Below are 16,793 nucleotides of genomic sequence, written 5' to 3'. Positions count from 1 at the left end.
GTGACCACCACCGTGGCATTTTCTGATTGCTATCTGTAAACCTCTAAACCCCATAGATATTTACATTTCTGTTTGCAGTTTTAAGAGTTCCCACAGCCCTTGTTCCATTTGATCCTCAAGAATACCTTGGCAGGGGTGAAGGATAGATTTCATTATCTGCACCTCGGAAAAGAAAACCTAATCTTCCACCACAGAAATCAGAGGAGCCAGGATCTGAGCTGGCAGGTAAATAAATGTTCACTGAATTAAACCAATACAGAAATATGTGAGTGTTTTAAGGTACCAGGTCTCTGTCCTAAAGAAACTCATAATCTATTTGGGGAGAAATGCTCAAAATTAAAATAAATTAAAATAATAATACCATTTATTAAAGAAAGACCAGATACAAAATGGTCTTTCATTGTGACATGAAGAAAGTGCTGTGACTCTAAGTGTACTTAAGTAGATTTCATCCCATGACTGAATTGAAATACCCAGTATCTTGCACCTGCCACTCATCTCAAGTTGCTTCTTAATATTCTGGGATTTACTAGGATTCCTTACAGTGTCTTTAAGAAGTCCAGCTTTACACTTAACTGTGGTGATGTCTGAGCTTGTTACATCCTCCTCAGTCCTATATTCGAAGTGCAACTCTGGCTCTCCCCACTCTCCTTTTTTTAATTTTAAATTTTTAAAGCCAAAAGGAACATGAAAAAGGGAGTAGGTGTTATCTGTCTTCAGTGTTCCAGAAAAGGCCAACCTCAACTCCTGGATTTGCTGCAGGAAGTAGAGTTTAGAAAATGGTCTGATTTTAGTCAATCAGATTTTATTGGAGGCATTTAGAAGGAGGGTGTTTTAGGAAAGAACACTCACCAGGCCAAAGAGAATGAGAGAAGACAAAGTCAGAACATGCTCACGGTCAGGACTATATCCACCTGACACAGAAGAATAATGGCGTGATAATTATGTGTGTATGGATAGGGATAATTAATAGGGATAACATATTTAAAATTGTTATCTCCAAAAGTCTAGGATGGCACTAGCTGTCAATGCTCTCCAGAAAATGCAAATTATCCCCAAACATCTTCATCTGGGGATTCGTGGCTTTTTATGTGGAGACTATGGTCCCATCCCCTTATTTGCTCCTTGTATCACATTGGCAAAAACAGATACAAACGTTTCTAGTGTACTCCTAAATATTTATTCTGAAGGCAGAGCATGAGCAGCAAGACCAGACTTCTGGCCTAACTGCTGCTGACACCTGCAATGTCAAATTAGCACAAAGATAGACTTGAAAGGCAAGTAACAAGCTGGGAAAATATTTGCAATATAAGTAACAATATTTTATTTTATATTCTATAAAGAGTTCTTACAAATGAGTGACACAAAGATAAGTCCAAATGGGCAAAACTGAAAGTAGGCAATTGAAAAGAGTGATATAAAAACAGGTTCCACTTTACCAGTAATGAAGAAAACACACCTTATAAACAATACAAAACCACTCTTCTATCAGATTGGCAGAGATGACAAAGAATGGTAAGACAGTGCTGGTAGGAAGGCAGAGAAAAGGAGTCTCCCACCTGCTGGTGTTAAAGCAGTCTCACTTTTATGTAGGTCTCTTGAGAACATGAATCAAAAGCCTTCAATCATGAGTGCACCTCTTGACAACAGTTCCAGGATTTTATCCTGAGGAAATAATTAGGGATGTGCACAGAGATGTAGCTACAAGTAATTTTGTGAAATGCTGGAAACAACCTAAATGTAAAAAAGACAGGGACTAGAATTATGGTACATTTGTATAATGGGATATGAAGCAGTCTTTAAAAATGACACAGAAGTATTTTTTTGACATGGAAAAATGTTCATAATATATTAATCTAATTATAATATGATCATAGGCTTGATTATTTCTAGATGTTTTTATTTTTCATTTTGCTTATTTACAGTTTACTGTTTTTCTGTAATGAATGTCCATTTCTTTTATAATAATTTTAAAGACCGGGTAATTATGTGAAGATAAAAGGATAGAAAAAAAGGCATTAATAAATTCTGAATTCACTGGAAGTAAACTGTAACTAATCATTAATAAACATTTACTTCTAGCATTTACCTTGAATTAACTAGATTGTTTTCCTGCCATCAGAGCTAAGAAGGCCTAGAATAAAAAATAACTTGAGTTATAAAAAATAAAGGTAGAATTTAGGCATTACCTGTCTTTGAACTGTGAAATCTGTACCTGTTATGTGTCTGTATGTGTGTCTAGAAAATATTTGGAGGGATATCCACTAAATTTAAAAGTAGTGCCCTTCAGCAGGGTGGGATTAGAGGGGGAAGGAAGCTAATTTTTTTCTTGACACTACTCTCTGTATTGTTTGACTTATTAGAACAAGCATGCAAAAATCTATCCTTAAAAAGCATATTATGGGGATCCCTGGGTGGCGCAGCGGTTTGGCGCCTGCCTTTGGCCCAGGGCGCGATCCTGGAGACGCGGGATCGAATCCCACGTCGGGCTCCCGGTGCATGGAGCCTGCTTCTCCCTCTGCCTGTGTCTCTGCCTCTCTCTCTCTCTCTCTCTGTGTGTGACTATCATAAACAAATAAAAAATAAAAAAAAAGCATATTATGAATATTTAGAAATGTGAACAGTATCCATGGTATGGTGAGAAAAAAATCATAATGCAAAGTATACTGTACTTATAGTTTCTCTCTACATGTGAGAATACTCATGAAAATAGCTGTTCAAGTTTATTTATTTGTTCATTTATCCCACAAATATCTGTTAAGCACCTACTAAGGGCTCTGCATTGGGATAAAGCAAGGAATCAAAAGCCAAATATGTCTATTAGAAAGCCATAAATTCCAAATATGGAATTTATATTCTAGCTGGGATAGACAAACAAGAAGTAGTAATCATAATGCATGTTCGTTGATAAGTGAGTGCTATGGAAAATTGGACCTGATTAAGATAGACTGGCACTGCTGTGAGGGGGTTACATGGGTTGGTTAGGGAAGGCCTCACTGAGGTGACATTTAAGAAAATGTTTAAAAGAGGTGAGGGCGTATATTAGGCAAATATCTGGAAGAGCTTTATAAGCAGAGGGAACAGCCAGTACAAAGCCCTTGAGATGGGTTCAAGGAAAAGCAATGAAGGCAGTGTGGCTGAGTCAGAATCAGCAAAGGGAGAGCAGGTCAGAGAAAACCAGGGCAGTTAGGTGGTGTTGGGCTCTTTAAGGACTTTGGATTTTTTTTCCAAGTGAACTGGGAAGCCACTGTGTGGTTTTGAGTGGAGAAATGCCAGGATCCTTTTGGCTGTTGTATGGTGATCAGGCTTTTGGGGGTAGGGGAATACAGCAGAGACCTGGTTGTTTGGGTGAGGGATGGAGGTTGCTGTGGGGATGCTGAGGTGTTAGATACTAGATATAGTTTGAAAGTAGGGTCACACGGCCTTAGCCTGGCTCCTCGCTGGGCCCCTGCCCCTTGGATGCCTTTTATTTCTTTATTTTTTTCCCCCTGTCTTCCTACCTTGATAGAAGCGCGAACTCTTCTCACTGTGGCATTCTAGCTGTTCTCTCTTTAAATCTCAAGCCAAATTCGTAGGTTTTCAGGATGATTTGAAAGTTATCTAGGTAATTTGGTGGGGACAGGGGACTTGGGGACCCTACTCTTCCGCCACCATGTGGGTACAGGATGTAAGAGAAGTGTATGAGGATGGCTCTAAAGGTTTGGGCCTGAGTAAATCAAGTGGAGTTGCCATTAAGTCAGAAGAGAAAGACAGCTGTATCGAATATGTCTGAGTTGGGAAAGAACTTATTTGTGGATCTGTTATGTTTGACTGTAATAGCAATATAAATTCTGTTTTAAGAATGTTTCTAATACTGTGATGACATCTTCCCAAATAAATCATTTCAAGACTCTTGACATTCCCAGTACATTTCTGGTACTAAAAATATACCTTAGTCAGTGCTAGTGATCTGGAGAAATCATGGGAATAGAATATATGCTAGAAGACTGGGGCCTAGGCTTCAATTTTCAAAAAATGGGGAAAAAAACAAGGGTTGCAAGGGCTGCAAATCCATCTACAGAACATGTGAACTCCAAAAATTACTTATAGGTCCTCTTGGATTCAGCTTGGAGTTGAGCAAGTCAGACTAATATATGTACTAGAAAAATCCAGACTTTCCTTCCATAGGTCTTTTCTACTCTATACAACTCTTCACTTCTGATGCCCTCTAACACCAAATGTGTGGTTTTTTTTCCTCCCACAAAGCAATTTTCTGTGATGCCAGCTGGTTGTCCTACAATTTAACTGACTCCTGACACTATCTACCTGGAGGTAGCTATTGCATTAGGTCCCACAGTCCCATGAGACTGACCCCACTTCAGATAACCAATCATAAGGATCAGGTGCCCAAGTTACCCACAGTTTCTGTCTGACTTGGCTACAAATTGGCGGATCCCAGGATCTCCTCCCTTTGGATTTGATTATTTGCTAGAGCAGCTCACAGAACTCAGGAAAACACTTATTTACATTCACCAATTTATTAAAGGATACAGATGAACAGCCAGATGAAGAGATACATAGGGTGGGGTGTGGGAGGGTGTAAAGTAGAGAAGCTTCTGTACCCAAGGAACCACAGTCAATGACCAAATATTGGAACAAATGATGCTCCTAGTGCTCTTATCACTTAAGAAATTCCAAGGTTTTTTAGGAACTTTGAGCCAGGAATGAAATGAAGACCAAATATACATATTCCTTCTCGTAAATAATAAGAAGATATGCCAGAAGTCTGAAGCTCAGGGTAGCATTTTCAGAAAGGAGGAAAAAACAGAGGCTGCCAATCCGTTCCTAGTCTTGGCAAGGTTCTAAGATATGTCATTAAAGGAATGAGATATGAACTCCAAAAATTAGCAGTGGCTCCTTCTGGGATTCAAGTTGAATTTAAGAGTAAGTCAGGCCAATATATTTAGGAAAAAACAAACAACAATCAGGGCCATTTTGGGTCTTGGAAGTCCCCTGCAGGCATGGAAATGTTTCTTCCGGGAGAGGTCTCAGATGGAACATGATAGTGGCAGCACCCGGTAGTGTTACAGACTGGGAGGCTGGAGGCCACCTCTACTGCTTTCTAGTCCTGAAATTGCAGGCTGGCTCTCTGCTGTTCTGGGATGGTAACCGAGTATTAATACTAGGAGTATGAATATTATTAATACTTCGCAAGTATTAATACTTTAAAGTATTATTACTTTAAGCCAAGTCAGACAGAAGTTGTGGGTAACTTGGGCACCTGCTACTTATGATTTAAAGTATTAATACTGGGGATCCCTGGGTGGCTCAGCGGTTCGGCGCCTGCCTTTGGCCCAGGGCACGATCCTGCAGTCCCGGGATCGAGTCCCGCGTCCGGCTCCTTGCACGGAGCCTGCTTCTCCCTCTGCCTGTGTCTCTGCCTCTCTCTCTCTCTCTATGTCTATCATGAGTAAATAAAACCTTCAAATAAATAAAGTATTAATACTTTACTCGAGTATTAATGCTTGTAAACTGCTTCGCACAGCGTGTACGTTACTGAGGGCGCGGGGCAGGGGGCATTCATTTTAGAGTACTCTTCTTACCCTTTTCTTTCTCTTTTCTGACCCAAGGAACCGTCTTGCCTGAGCGAGAGAGGCAGCGAGAAAAAGTGAGCGATGAAGAAAATAAAACTTTCCTTCGGTCCTGCCGCAGAGCTGTCAGCACGGGAACGGCTAACACGGCCCTCGGCGCTTCCGGAATTGTTCCTCGCCGGGAGCACCCACAGCCGGAGCCCTCGGCAGCTTCCGGTCCGCGGGCGGTTGCTAGGCGACCTCGGGCCAGCAGCGGCCAAGCTGCCCACCCCCTCCCCGCCCCAGTCCCACCCGCAGACCCGCCAGGCGTCCACACGGGCGACCCGCCGAGGCGCCAGGACGCATGCGCACTTGTCACTGCGCTGTGCGAGCGACGCGAGCTCCCGCCCTTCGCCGTGCTCTGTGCCCCGCCCCTTCTCGTGCTGTAGCCCCGAGCTCCGTTCTGTTTCAGACCTGGCCCTGCCCACGCCTCGTCTTCAGTCTTGGGAACAGTGCGGACCCACGTCCCGCGCTCTCGTGGTGGCGGTGGTGGTGGGTGGGATGGAGAAGGGTACGGTGGCAGAATGAGGCCAGAGCAGGGGAGGCGGCACTTGCGGACTCACTTCCGGACCACGGGCGGAAGCGGATGCGGCGGAGGGTGGGAGGGGGGCCCCGAGCGCGAGGGGAGGGTCCGGCCGCCGCGGGTCCAGGGGGTGGGGTCTGGGCCGCCTGTCCGGACCCAGCTTGGGGCCTGGACTCGGACCTGGGAGGGCCTCGGCTTCCGGCTGACACCCGGCCGGCGGGACCCAGGTAACGAGGCAGATGGGGCGAGGGTCGTCCGGGCTGTAGAGCGTGCGGGCGGGGGCGACCAGGGAGGGTCGCAGTGTCACTCCTTTCTGCGGCGAACACAGAGCACTGGGTTCGGAGGAGAAGGGTGGGAGGAGTTAAACTCGTGGCGGGGGGCGGGGGTCATGTGAACGCCACGCCCCTACAGGAAGGAAGGGTGTGTGTGTGTGTGTGTGTGTGTGTGCGCGCGCGCGCCTTTAGGAATGAATTTAGAAGGGAGGGGGCGACTGGCAAGGGTCTTCCCAACTGTGTAGCTATTGCTGGCAGGACTCAGGCCTCTATTCCAGGACGGTTCTCCCAGTGGCCCCGGGAAGAGTTTGAGATGAGGAATCACATCCCTGGCACAGTCTTGGAGGCAGAGGGGGAGATGAGGGTGAAGGGAAAGGAGCGAAGAATGTATGTGCAAGGTGCCAGCATCTAGGTCTGGGATGGATTTAGTTCATTCAGGGAGAGCTGATTAAAAAACTGAACACTCTAAGAAGCTTGGGAGATGCAGGAGATTAGTGTGTGGCAAGAACAAGAGAGCGGGGAGAAGGATGTTCTTTTCTCTGTTTTTTACAAGACAGTCGATTGATGATAGAGCAGAGTAAAGGAATCTAATTTAGGTAAGGGAAGGAGAGGTGGGCGGGGGGATGGGGTGACTGGGTGACGGGCACTGACGGGAGCACTTGATGGGATGAGCACTGGGTGTTACGCTATATGTTGGCAAATCGAACTCCAATAAAAAAATGTACAAAAAAACAATTTAGTTAAGGGGTCTTAGGAATCCATTTGGGCAAATAATAGATTAGAAAATGTCATAATGTCTAAATATTCCACAGGTTAACACTGAAATCAGCCTCTGGCCATGCCGGTTCAATGGCTTGTTTCTTCTCATGAACCCCAGCAGAAGACAGACGGGCCGGCCCTCACAGTGGATGGCTTCCCTTCCCTGAGCAAGAGATGGGATAGAACCTGGGATCTGCCAGACACCAGACTCTGGGCTAAATAAACCAGCTGAATGAAGGAATGTAACAGACCCCTGAGAGGGACACTGAACCCTGCAGTGGGGGGGGAGGGGCCTGGACATACCCCTTCCCCCCCCCCCAGACTCCTCCCCTTCAGAGTCCACTCAGCCATGGACTTTGGACCTGGATAAGAGGAGAGAAACTGCACTTTGGTGTATCTGATTTGGTATTCTAAGTTTTGGAAATGGACTGCTGGAAGGGGGTTTGGTGATCTCCAGGGTAGCAGCTAAGAGAAGAGAAGAAAGGTAAGTCTCGTGTCTCACTTCCCACTTGGTGCCTTTTTGCTTGCTGCTCTTGTGCAGAAAATGTTCAGTGGGGCAAATCTGGGGACACTGCCATTTAGGAAGTGCCTGATGAGAACCCTTACCACATGGGTACAAAGGAAGCTTCAATCTGTTTCACTCTCTTAGAATGCAGACTTGTTTCCAGCCTCTCTTTACCCAGGCAGAAGGAGCACCTTCTAAGGGGTTGTGTGCAATGGCAGTTGTGAAATCAGGCCTAGGAGAACATGAAAACAATTTAGGCTTCTGAAGAGAGGTTGAATTAGATTATAAGGGCTAACGCTGATTCAACACATTAGGGCTAAGTAAGACTCTAGATTACCCAGGCAGATGCAGGCTGCTGTGTTTTGGGGAACTAACTGAATAGAGCTGCCTTGGCGGGGAGGATTGAAGATGGTCTAGATAACTTCCTAAATTATCTCTCTTTCTCCTCTGTCTATAAGGGGGTTTAGGCCATGAAACTTCAGGTGACAGCAGAGGAACAGAATACATGTTTGAGATCAGTTGAATTTTTATTCTAGCTCTGACTTTGTTAGTGTGCACCCTAGATATGTCAGTTTATTTCTGCCACGTTTTGTTCACCCAAAAGACGGGCATAACTAACTTTATACATCTCTCACACGTTGTTACTGGAAGCAAACGAAAGGATAGATTTTGAAAAGTATCCAGGGCCATGTACATGTAAAACAGTACCATTGACATTGCTTGATGATGCTTGTATAATTGTTACATACAAAAACTGAATTAGGGGTTCTGTTCTTTTCTTGAATTAGTGTACTGGCAAAAACCTTTGATGTCTTCAATTAAAAGCCTACCCTGAATTTATCTCATTTTGTTGCTGTTAAACAGTACTTGAGATCATCAAGTGATGGTGGAAAAGGTGCATAAGTCCAGGAGAACTTAGGTTGAGGGATTCTGGTCCTTAGGGCTCTCCACACTTGTGACAAGTGTGCTTCTTGGGGGTAGCAGATTAAAGAGGGGTGGAGGAAAGTATAAGTCTGAAGGGCCAAGTGTGTGGTTAGGAGACAGAGCCCCATTTCTTGGAGTAATTGCTGAGCCTTTTCTTCTGGTGGCATACCCTGGTATTTTCTCCTGCTCTTTAAGATGACAGTTTTTTTGGACTGCCATCTTTTTAGCCCTTTATATTTTTTGCAGGTTCTCTTCCCATTTAAGCAGGGAACTGCTTCTTGTCACTCCTTGTTGCTCCTTCCTTGAACTCCGGTTCAAGATAGGCATAGTGACGACAAACAGGAGATGTGTTGAGAATTTTGATAGAGGGCTGTGGTGACCTGGTGCCGGGGCAGGAAGCCTGGCTTCTAGCATATCTTTGCCTCTCACTGGATGTGTAACATCTCATATTCATTGGGGGCTGGCAGCAAGAACTAAGGTCCTTTGCAAGCTGAAAATGATAGTATTTATGACTTAGTTTCTTTTTCCCTCCTCCTTCTTTTCTTGCCTGCCTTCCCCCAGTAGTGAGCTGTTTCTTCTCTGGTGTGAGGCTTACTTGGGGCTATACCTTTCAGGCCAAGCTTCTACTTTAGAAGGTCTGGATGTCAGGGTAGCATGTCACCTACCCCAGCTGGGCCCAGCAAATTCCTGGTGCCAGTCCTTGCAAGGCATACCTGGTCCAGGATGCATCTGCAACTCTCATCTTACCTGGAAGGCCTCTGAGCACTTAGAAGCATTTAAAGTACCACAGAGTTGTGCTGTATTTACATGGTGTTCATGTTACATGAAGCGTCCAGGCTGTTGTGTCACTTTTCTGTCACCATGTTGTTGTAAGGAAGAGAACAGGGATTATTTCCCCAGTTTGATATTTAAGGGGAAGGAAGCTACAGAAGCCCTGAGCATAAAGGGCTTTCCTAAGTGTGGAGAAGCAGACACTGTAATTGCCTGCCCAGTGTGGTGCTGTGTCTACAGCATCTGACCTGATAAGGGCCATCTGGATTCTGCTGCAAACCTTCAGGGAGGGGAATTCAGTGCCCTATCAGACAGCATCTCTGGTAAGACATTTCCTTCCTAGACTTAACCAGAATTCCTCTCCTCTGTCATTTTTACTGAAAGCTCTAGTCCTGACCCTTTGACAAGACAGCCTTCTCAAGACAGTCATCTGCCTTCTCACATCATCCTCATACTAGGATCTCAGACCACTTAGCCAAGACCAGTGATAGACCTAACCAAAAGTTATGTATGTGTTTTAACTGAATTTATTTATACCATTCTGTCATACAAAAGGAATTCTATGTGGCTAACCAAAAGTTTCGTTTTACAGATAATGCTCACTGGTCATTGTATTCATCTCTTTTTTCTTTGATCTTGATGGGCTGTTTCTCTGGGTATCCACGGGGAGTAGGGATGTTGGGAGAATGGGAGAAGGAAAAATAGACACAGATCTAAACCTTTGATTTTACTTCTGATAGTTTCCAGCCAAAATCTGCCTTAAGTTCAGAGCATGAATTCTTTCCAAATTGTAAACAATTTCAGGTATCTTAGGTATGGTTTATGGGAAGTTGGAACAATTTTCACTTCCTTCTCCTCATCTCTCCAGTCTTCTCTCGGAGGTAGTGGGGGTGAGCAGGATACACTATTTTTGCTTCTAATTCTCTCTTATCTCATGAGCAGATCTTCCTGTTTCTTCCATTTTCACATACTCCGATTCCAATTTCATTCCCAGAATCCAGGCACCTAGCTCCTTGTTTCTGCCCTTCTTCCCTGTGCCCCCACTTCCCACCCCAAAAACACCTCCTCATGAAATCTCCGTCAAAAGCCCAGGGCCTCTTTTTCCAGGTCAATGTGGCACTTACCACCCTGGCTTCTTACCTCTCAGACCAAATGTTTTCTCTTGTTTCCATCTAGAATTCAGCACAAACCACTTCTCTAACCAGGCTCTTTCTGCTTGGGATAGTCCTTTTGCAGCTGGGGAATTTCTACCCTTAGATCTTCCTGGGAGCCTTGGAATTTCAACAAAGGATTGTAGTCATTGGATGTGAGTTATGGTGCACAAACAGTTCCCCATTCTTGTCCTCTTTGAACTGCCTTCAATAGAGAAGGATTATTGTTAGAGATGGGAACATTACATCTCATGGGCTGGTTGGTCCTCCCTACCTTTCAGCATCTCACTATGTCCTTTGTCCTGGAGGGTGATTTTAGCTCCTGATATCTTGGGTCTACAAACCAGTATTTCTCAACTCGTTACACTTTTAGGAATGATCATTTTCCTTCTTACCTTGACATGGAGTGTGAGTGTGTAGGTCTCCCATATCTCACAATTCCCTTCATAAAGAAAGCATAAAGAGAGGGCAAAGGTGCAGAGACAGTGGCTACTGGCTGACATATGAGTGTGGGCGTGCATTTCTTACCATGGTCCATGAAGTCAGCTCAGCTGGAGACCTTGGACACACACACACACACACACACACACACACAGAGTCCAGCCTCAGTGATGTGTCAGCTCTTTTCTCTGCTCCTTCAGGGCTAGCTCCAGTTGCTTCTACCAGGACTTCCCTGCTGCCCCACTGTGCACCTGTCATTCTGGACACATGGCCATCTCAGAGCATTTGCACCCAAGAATATATAAGAGGAAGGAATGAGTGCATGAATGCCTGGGTCTAAACCTGGCCATGCCCTTCATCATGTCTTGTGACCTTCAGCCAGTTGGCACTTACTCTGAGATTCACACTCCTGATCTGTAGAATGGGATGATAATTAATGCACACTCTGCAGACTGCTGGGAGGGTTCCACAAGTGGAGGCCTCTGTGCAACTAGTTTATTTCCTTAGCTCCAGGCTGAGGAGGAGGCCCTGCCATTTTGTTTCTCTAAAACCGTTCATGATTCCTGGTTTCCTGTAGAAACAAGTTCGTAAGCAAAATCAGTAACCACACACTGCTAAGTTCCTGCCTGCTGTGTGGAACACAGAGGGAAGTGGATTCGGGGAAGGCCCGGTGCCTGTAGAATGTGTCCTGGTCACATGGTAGGGCTGGCCCTAGCCTGAGTGTGCATGAGTAGCCAGTAGATTCTCACTTCCCAGGATTAGATGAAGACATCAAGGCTTTTCCAGGGTGCTGCCTCACCCCCTTTCACAAAATTCTAAGATTAATTCCTTTACTCCTTAAGACTCATGGTTCTTATCCCAGAACAAGTCTGTCTCTGCTCTTATACTCAGAGCGAACAGCTCTCATTCCCCACATCGAAAGGAAAAAACAAAGTATTTAAAAAAAAAAAAAGAAAAATGGAAAACAGCTGGCCCCTTCGGCTTTTGGCAGCAGGTGTTTCCTCTTTGGCGTCTTTTTTTGGTACCGTGGTTCTTGTCCTCACAGCCCTGCTGCACCCTTTGGCCCCTCCGTTGTCCCAACTCCTCCCTCTAGGAAGCTCGAGTTTAGCAGGTTGATGAGAGCTGAGCTGTGGGGCTGGCCGGCCCACCTCACGTTGGGATCCCCATCAACTCCTTGAGGCTGTAGGGCTTGGGAGCGCAAAACTCCGGAAGTCTCCACCGGGTCGGGTTCAGGGTTGTGAGCAGGGAAGGGCCCAGTGTAACAACTGTCAACACAGCGCCTCCCGAGGTTGGGAACCCTGAAAAACTTGGGATCCTGATGGCTGCTAACTGCCAAGCCCCGCGGAGGAGGCCGGCCAGGAGGAAGGGGCCCCGCGAGTACTGGCAGCAGGTCCCGCCCCTCGGCCCTTCCCCGTCCCGCCCTTCCCGGGGAAGGGCCACGTTGCTCGCCTGGCGGGCGGGCCGGGCGAATGTAGGAAGGGGCCGGCCGGGAGGTAGGCACCGGCATCCGCGCGAGTGGTTGGAACGCGCCGGGCCCCCGGGCTCGTTCCTCGCGCCCCGGGGCGCTCCAAGTTGAGGGCCAGGGAGTGCGGAGGACCCGGTGAGTAGGGGCCCGAAACGTCGGCGTCCGTCGGTTCCGAGGCTTGTCTCGGGGAGGGGATGGAGGTCCCCGCGGGAGCGGAGAGGGCGCCCCAGGGGCTGGGTCCCGGCTGGAGAAGCGGCTCTTCTCCGAGCGCTTCGGGTGCCCGGAAGCCGCGGGCTTCGGCCGCGCACCACTCCCGACCCGGGAAGTGGAACTTAGAGTTGGGCTCTTGAAGTCCCGGGCCTCCAGCTGCGGGAGGGAGGGCGGGCTCCGCGGGGAGGGAGGCCGTTGTGAAACTTGGTGGTTGGGCGTGCGTGGGTGCGGGGCTGCGGGAGGTGTGATTGTTGGAGAGGTTTGGGGAGTGGGAAGGGGAGGTCGCTTTCCCTAAACTCCACCCCAGGGTAGTTTCCACTGGTACTAACTAGGGTTCTTTCCCCTCAGCCGCAAAGAAGAATGGACTCAATGTAAAAATAGTAAATTGGAGAGAAAACATTTTCCTACCTGTTAGGGTGTGGGGTGTTGGGGGCTCCTCAGATGTACAGGGCTCCCATCTTACAAATCGGAGCAGAAAGGCTGTGTGGCCAGCTGATCGGCGTTTGTACTTAGTTGGCAGCCCCCGGGTGAGGCTTCCACCTTGGTTAACCCTTGCCCCTATGGCCTGTTTAATTACTCTTTGCTTTAGATCATCACTGGCTGAGAGATCCAGCTTTATTCTCTGTCGTTTGTAGCAGTTTTCAGACCATGGAGTCTTTTAGATGCTTACATACCTTCAGTCTGCCTCCCATGGTGAGTCACCCCTGTCTGACCCCGTTACTGGAGACCCATGAGATCTTCTGGATTCCTGCTTCCGTGTCCTTTTCGCAGAGTTAGGAAGCATTGAAGTTATGTTTAGTCTCAGTGGCATATGTGACACCTTAAACTCACTTCCTGTTTGGGACTTTGGGAAAGTTGTCGCTATCCTTTTCATCATCAGAAGCCAGGGAACCCGAGGAAGATCCAAATCAACTCTTTCCCTGTTCAAATAAGGGAACTAAGATACAAGTGGGTCCAGCAACTTGCCCAAAGTTACCGGGTTTCTCAGGCCTTCATGCTTTTTTGGTGCACTGACATCATACTTCCTTTTAGTCTTTCCTTTTTCAGGATGAATAACCTGCATCCCTTCCTCATAGGTCTTATTCTCTAAGCTCTTGAATTATTTAGTGTATCTTCTCAACTTCTTTTCATTTCTTCCGTCCTTGTGAAAGTATGGAGCCTGATAACATGATGTGGGAGTCTAGCAGAAGTCTAATAATGAACAAGAAAGTAAATCAGTTAGGTCTCCATTAACTGTAGTGTATTTCATACTTTGAATTTTTTAGGCAGTGCTTTTTAACATACTTAGCAAGACAAAGGTAGAAAGGAAAGCCTGTCAATATTACTTAACTCCCATACTTTTCTTGAAGCTAAGTATGATTTCTTCATTATTGCTTATGGGGATCCCTGGGTGGCGCAGTGCTTTAGCGCCTGCCTTTGGCCCAGGGCGCGATCCTGGAGACCCGGGATCGAATCCCACGTCGGGCTCCCGGTGCATGGAGCCTGCTTCTCCCTCTGCTTGTGTCTCTGCTTCTCTCTCTCTCTCTCTCTCTTTCTCTGTGACTATCATAAATAAATTAAAAATTCATTAGGAATTTTTTTCAAAATTCCTTGCTTATGAAAGGAAGTTGACAATCTGGTATCTTGCTGTTTAAAAAATATTTTTACCAGGGCCAGGAAGGGGGATGAGGAGGCACTGGCTGCAGAATACCATGGAATCAGTGTTAGAAAGGATCTCACAGCTTCTAGACAGTCCTTCAGAGAAGAAATTGAGACCTACAGGGCTTGGTGGGACCCGCTCAGAGCCTCCTGGGATTTGGCTGAGGGTTTTACACATTAAAAATACTCTTCAGGGCAGCCCCGGTGGCTCAGCGGTTTAGTGCCGCCTTCAGTCCAGGGTGTGATCCCAGAGACCAGGGATCGAGTCCCACGTCAGGCTCCCTGCATGGGGCCTGCTTCTCCCTCTGCCTGTGTCTCTGCCTCTCTCTCTCCTCTCTGTGTATTCTCATGAATAAATAAATAAAATCTTTAAAAAAAAAATACTCTTCATCTCCTACCACAGTGCAGATGTCTTTGTACTTGGTGGTGTGGATCAGCTGTGTCACTTACCTGAAAGAGTGTGAAAACTAGCATATCAGAACGAGTTTTGAATCTGTTCCTTGCAGGCAAATGTCATTAATAACAGAACATAGAAACTCAGTTCAAGGTTAAGGACTATTGCATTTTAGAAAAGGAAGATGTGGCACATTGTATTTTCCCAAATTGGTCATCCCATAAATATCCCATTCCTCTTGTTAGAATTGGACATTGTTCTCCACTCACAAGTGGTGAGATCTGTGGTTTTCTCCCTTGGAGTGTGGTTAGGGACTCATGATTCCTCTGACCTACAAGTAAAAGGCAGAAGTGATCCAAGGCTAGATCATGAAAAGGATACAGTTTCACCTGGTTTACTCTCTTTTTTGGGACACTCATCTTTGGAACCCAGCCATCAAGTTCAGAGGAAACCCAGGCCAAGTGAAGAGACTACATGGAGGTGTTGCAGCTAGCACTCCAGCTAACCATGCTAACATCAACCTGCAGATGTGTGACAGAATATGCCTTTGAGGGGGAATCAACCCCTCAGCTTTTGAGTCTTCTAGCTGAGGTCCCAGACATCATGCAGCAGAGACATGTCATCCCCTCTGCACCTCACTGTCCAAATTTCTGACCTGTTGAAACTGAGAGGAAATAAATGATTGCTATTGATTTAAGCCCTTAAGTGTTTTTTTTATTTTTCAATAATAGTTACTGATAAGGAAGGTAATATGAATGGAAGCAGGCCCTCAGATTTTGAACTTGGGGCCTGAGCACAGAGGACAGAAGGAACACTTTGCTGTGCTTATCAAGGGTACATAGATTCTGTTTTACTCATTATTTCAGGTACTTATTGTTGTATCACACATCACCCCAGAACTTAATGGTTTAAAACAGCAGAATCATTTTATTTCTATCTTAGCTATGTGGTTCTTGCTCGTGGTCTTTCATGCAGTTGCAGTCTGATGTGGCCAGAGCTGGGATCATCTGAAAGGCTTCCTCCCATGTCTAGTGGTTGATGCTTGCTGTTGGCTAGAACCTTAGCTTGGATTGTGAGCTGGAATACCTGTAGGTGTTCTATCCGTGTGGCTTGGGTTTCCTCTAACCTTTGTGGCCATATTCAAAGAGCATGCATCTCAGCAGCAACAGGTGGAAACTGTATCGCCTTTCTTTCTTTTATTTTCTTTTTTAAAGATTTTATTTATTTATTCATGAGAGACATGAGAGAGAGGCAGAGACATAGGCCAAATGAGAAGCAGGCTCCTGCAGGGAGCCCAATGTGGAATTCCATCCCAGGACCCTAGGATCATGGCCTGAACCAAAGGCAGATGCTCAACCACTGAGCCACCCAGGTGCCCGTGTATTGCCTTTCGTGGACTAGTTTTGCAAATCTTGCATGATCACTTCCTTGATAGTCACAGATCAAAGAGAGGGAACAGAGACCCCACATCCCTCACCTCTACTGAGAGGAATGGCCTTACATCTTTGTTAAGAAGAGCATGTGAGGTGAATATGTGGTGATCATCTTTGGATGATCAGAACTTGTTTTCCACTTGAAACTTTTAAAAGAAGGACAACTGTTTGAATTTTTGCATCTGATGAGTAAGAAAGTTTATCTTAGTATAGTTTAATTTGCATTTTTCTTACTATAAGTGAAATTGAGTATCTTTTCATGTATCCAAGGACCAATTCAGTATCTTTTTGTGAATTGCCCTTGTCTAACTAAAGATAAGGAGTTTTGGCTTTTTACCCCCTCAGTTTAAAAGTTTTTTGTCAGACTATTGGCTTTTTATTTGTGATATATATTGCAAATATTCTCTCCCAGTTTGTCTTTCAACTTGGCCAATTGTGTTTATATCATGCAAGTGTTTTACTTATTACTGCATCTAGATTTTGAATCAAACTTAGCCTTTTTTTGTATGCAGGTTATAGAGGAATTGATGTGTATTTTCTTCTAGCACTTGTATAGTTAGATTTTTTATATTTAGAACTCTAATCCACTTGGGAGTTATTCTGTACAGTTATATAATTTTGTTTTTCCAAATAGCTGTATAGTTGTTATAACAACTAATAGACCATTTTTTTTGCCTTAGTAATTTTAAATATCACCT

At 45.5% G+C, this 16,793-nt stretch overlaps 1 protein-coding gene and 1 long non-coding RNA gene across 8 annotated transcripts in view; one reads left to right on the top strand and one right to left on the bottom strand.

The window, feature by feature from the left end:
• Positions 1 to 1,300: 1,300 nt before the first annotated feature.
• LOC144321818 (uncharacterized) lies at positions 1,301 to 5,868 on the bottom strand. The gene is made up of 2 exons (XR_013387332.1): positions 2,090 to 5,868; positions 1,301 to 1,734 (listed from the first exon to the last, which is right to left on the bottom strand). It is a non-coding gene; the product is annotated as an uncharacterized LOC144321818 (long non-coding RNA).
• Positions 5,869 to 5,907: 39 nt separating this feature from the next.
• The window catches only part of MGAT1 (alpha-1,3-mannosyl-glycoprotein 2-beta-N-acetylglucosaminyltransferase), a 45,661-nt gene continuing 34,775 nt past the window's right edge, over positions 5,908 to 16,793 (top strand). The window contains exons 1-4 of one of the 7 annotated variants that reach the window (XR_013387331.1): positions 5,915 to 6,359; positions 7,217 to 7,647; positions 13,220 to 13,323; positions 15,095 to 15,354. The gene's annotated coding sequence lies outside the window, so the exon portion shown is untranslated. Of the gene's footprint in view, positions 6,360 to 6,498; positions 7,001 to 7,216; positions 7,648 to 12,381; positions 12,556 to 13,219; positions 13,324 to 15,094; positions 15,355 to 16,793 lie in introns of those variants that run through there. The other 6 variants (XM_077911043.1, XR_013387330.1, XM_077911042.1 and 3 more) reach the window with 6 other exon arrangements.

Source organism: Canis aureus, chromosome 10 (assembly GCF_053574225.1).
Source record: "Canis aureus isolate CA01 chromosome 10, VMU_Caureus_v.1.0, whole genome shotgun sequence".
Taxonomy (NCBI): domain Eukaryota; kingdom Metazoa; phylum Chordata; class Mammalia; order Carnivora; family Canidae; genus Canis; species Canis aureus.
This window is presented reverse-complemented; position numbering and strand designations above follow the sequence as displayed.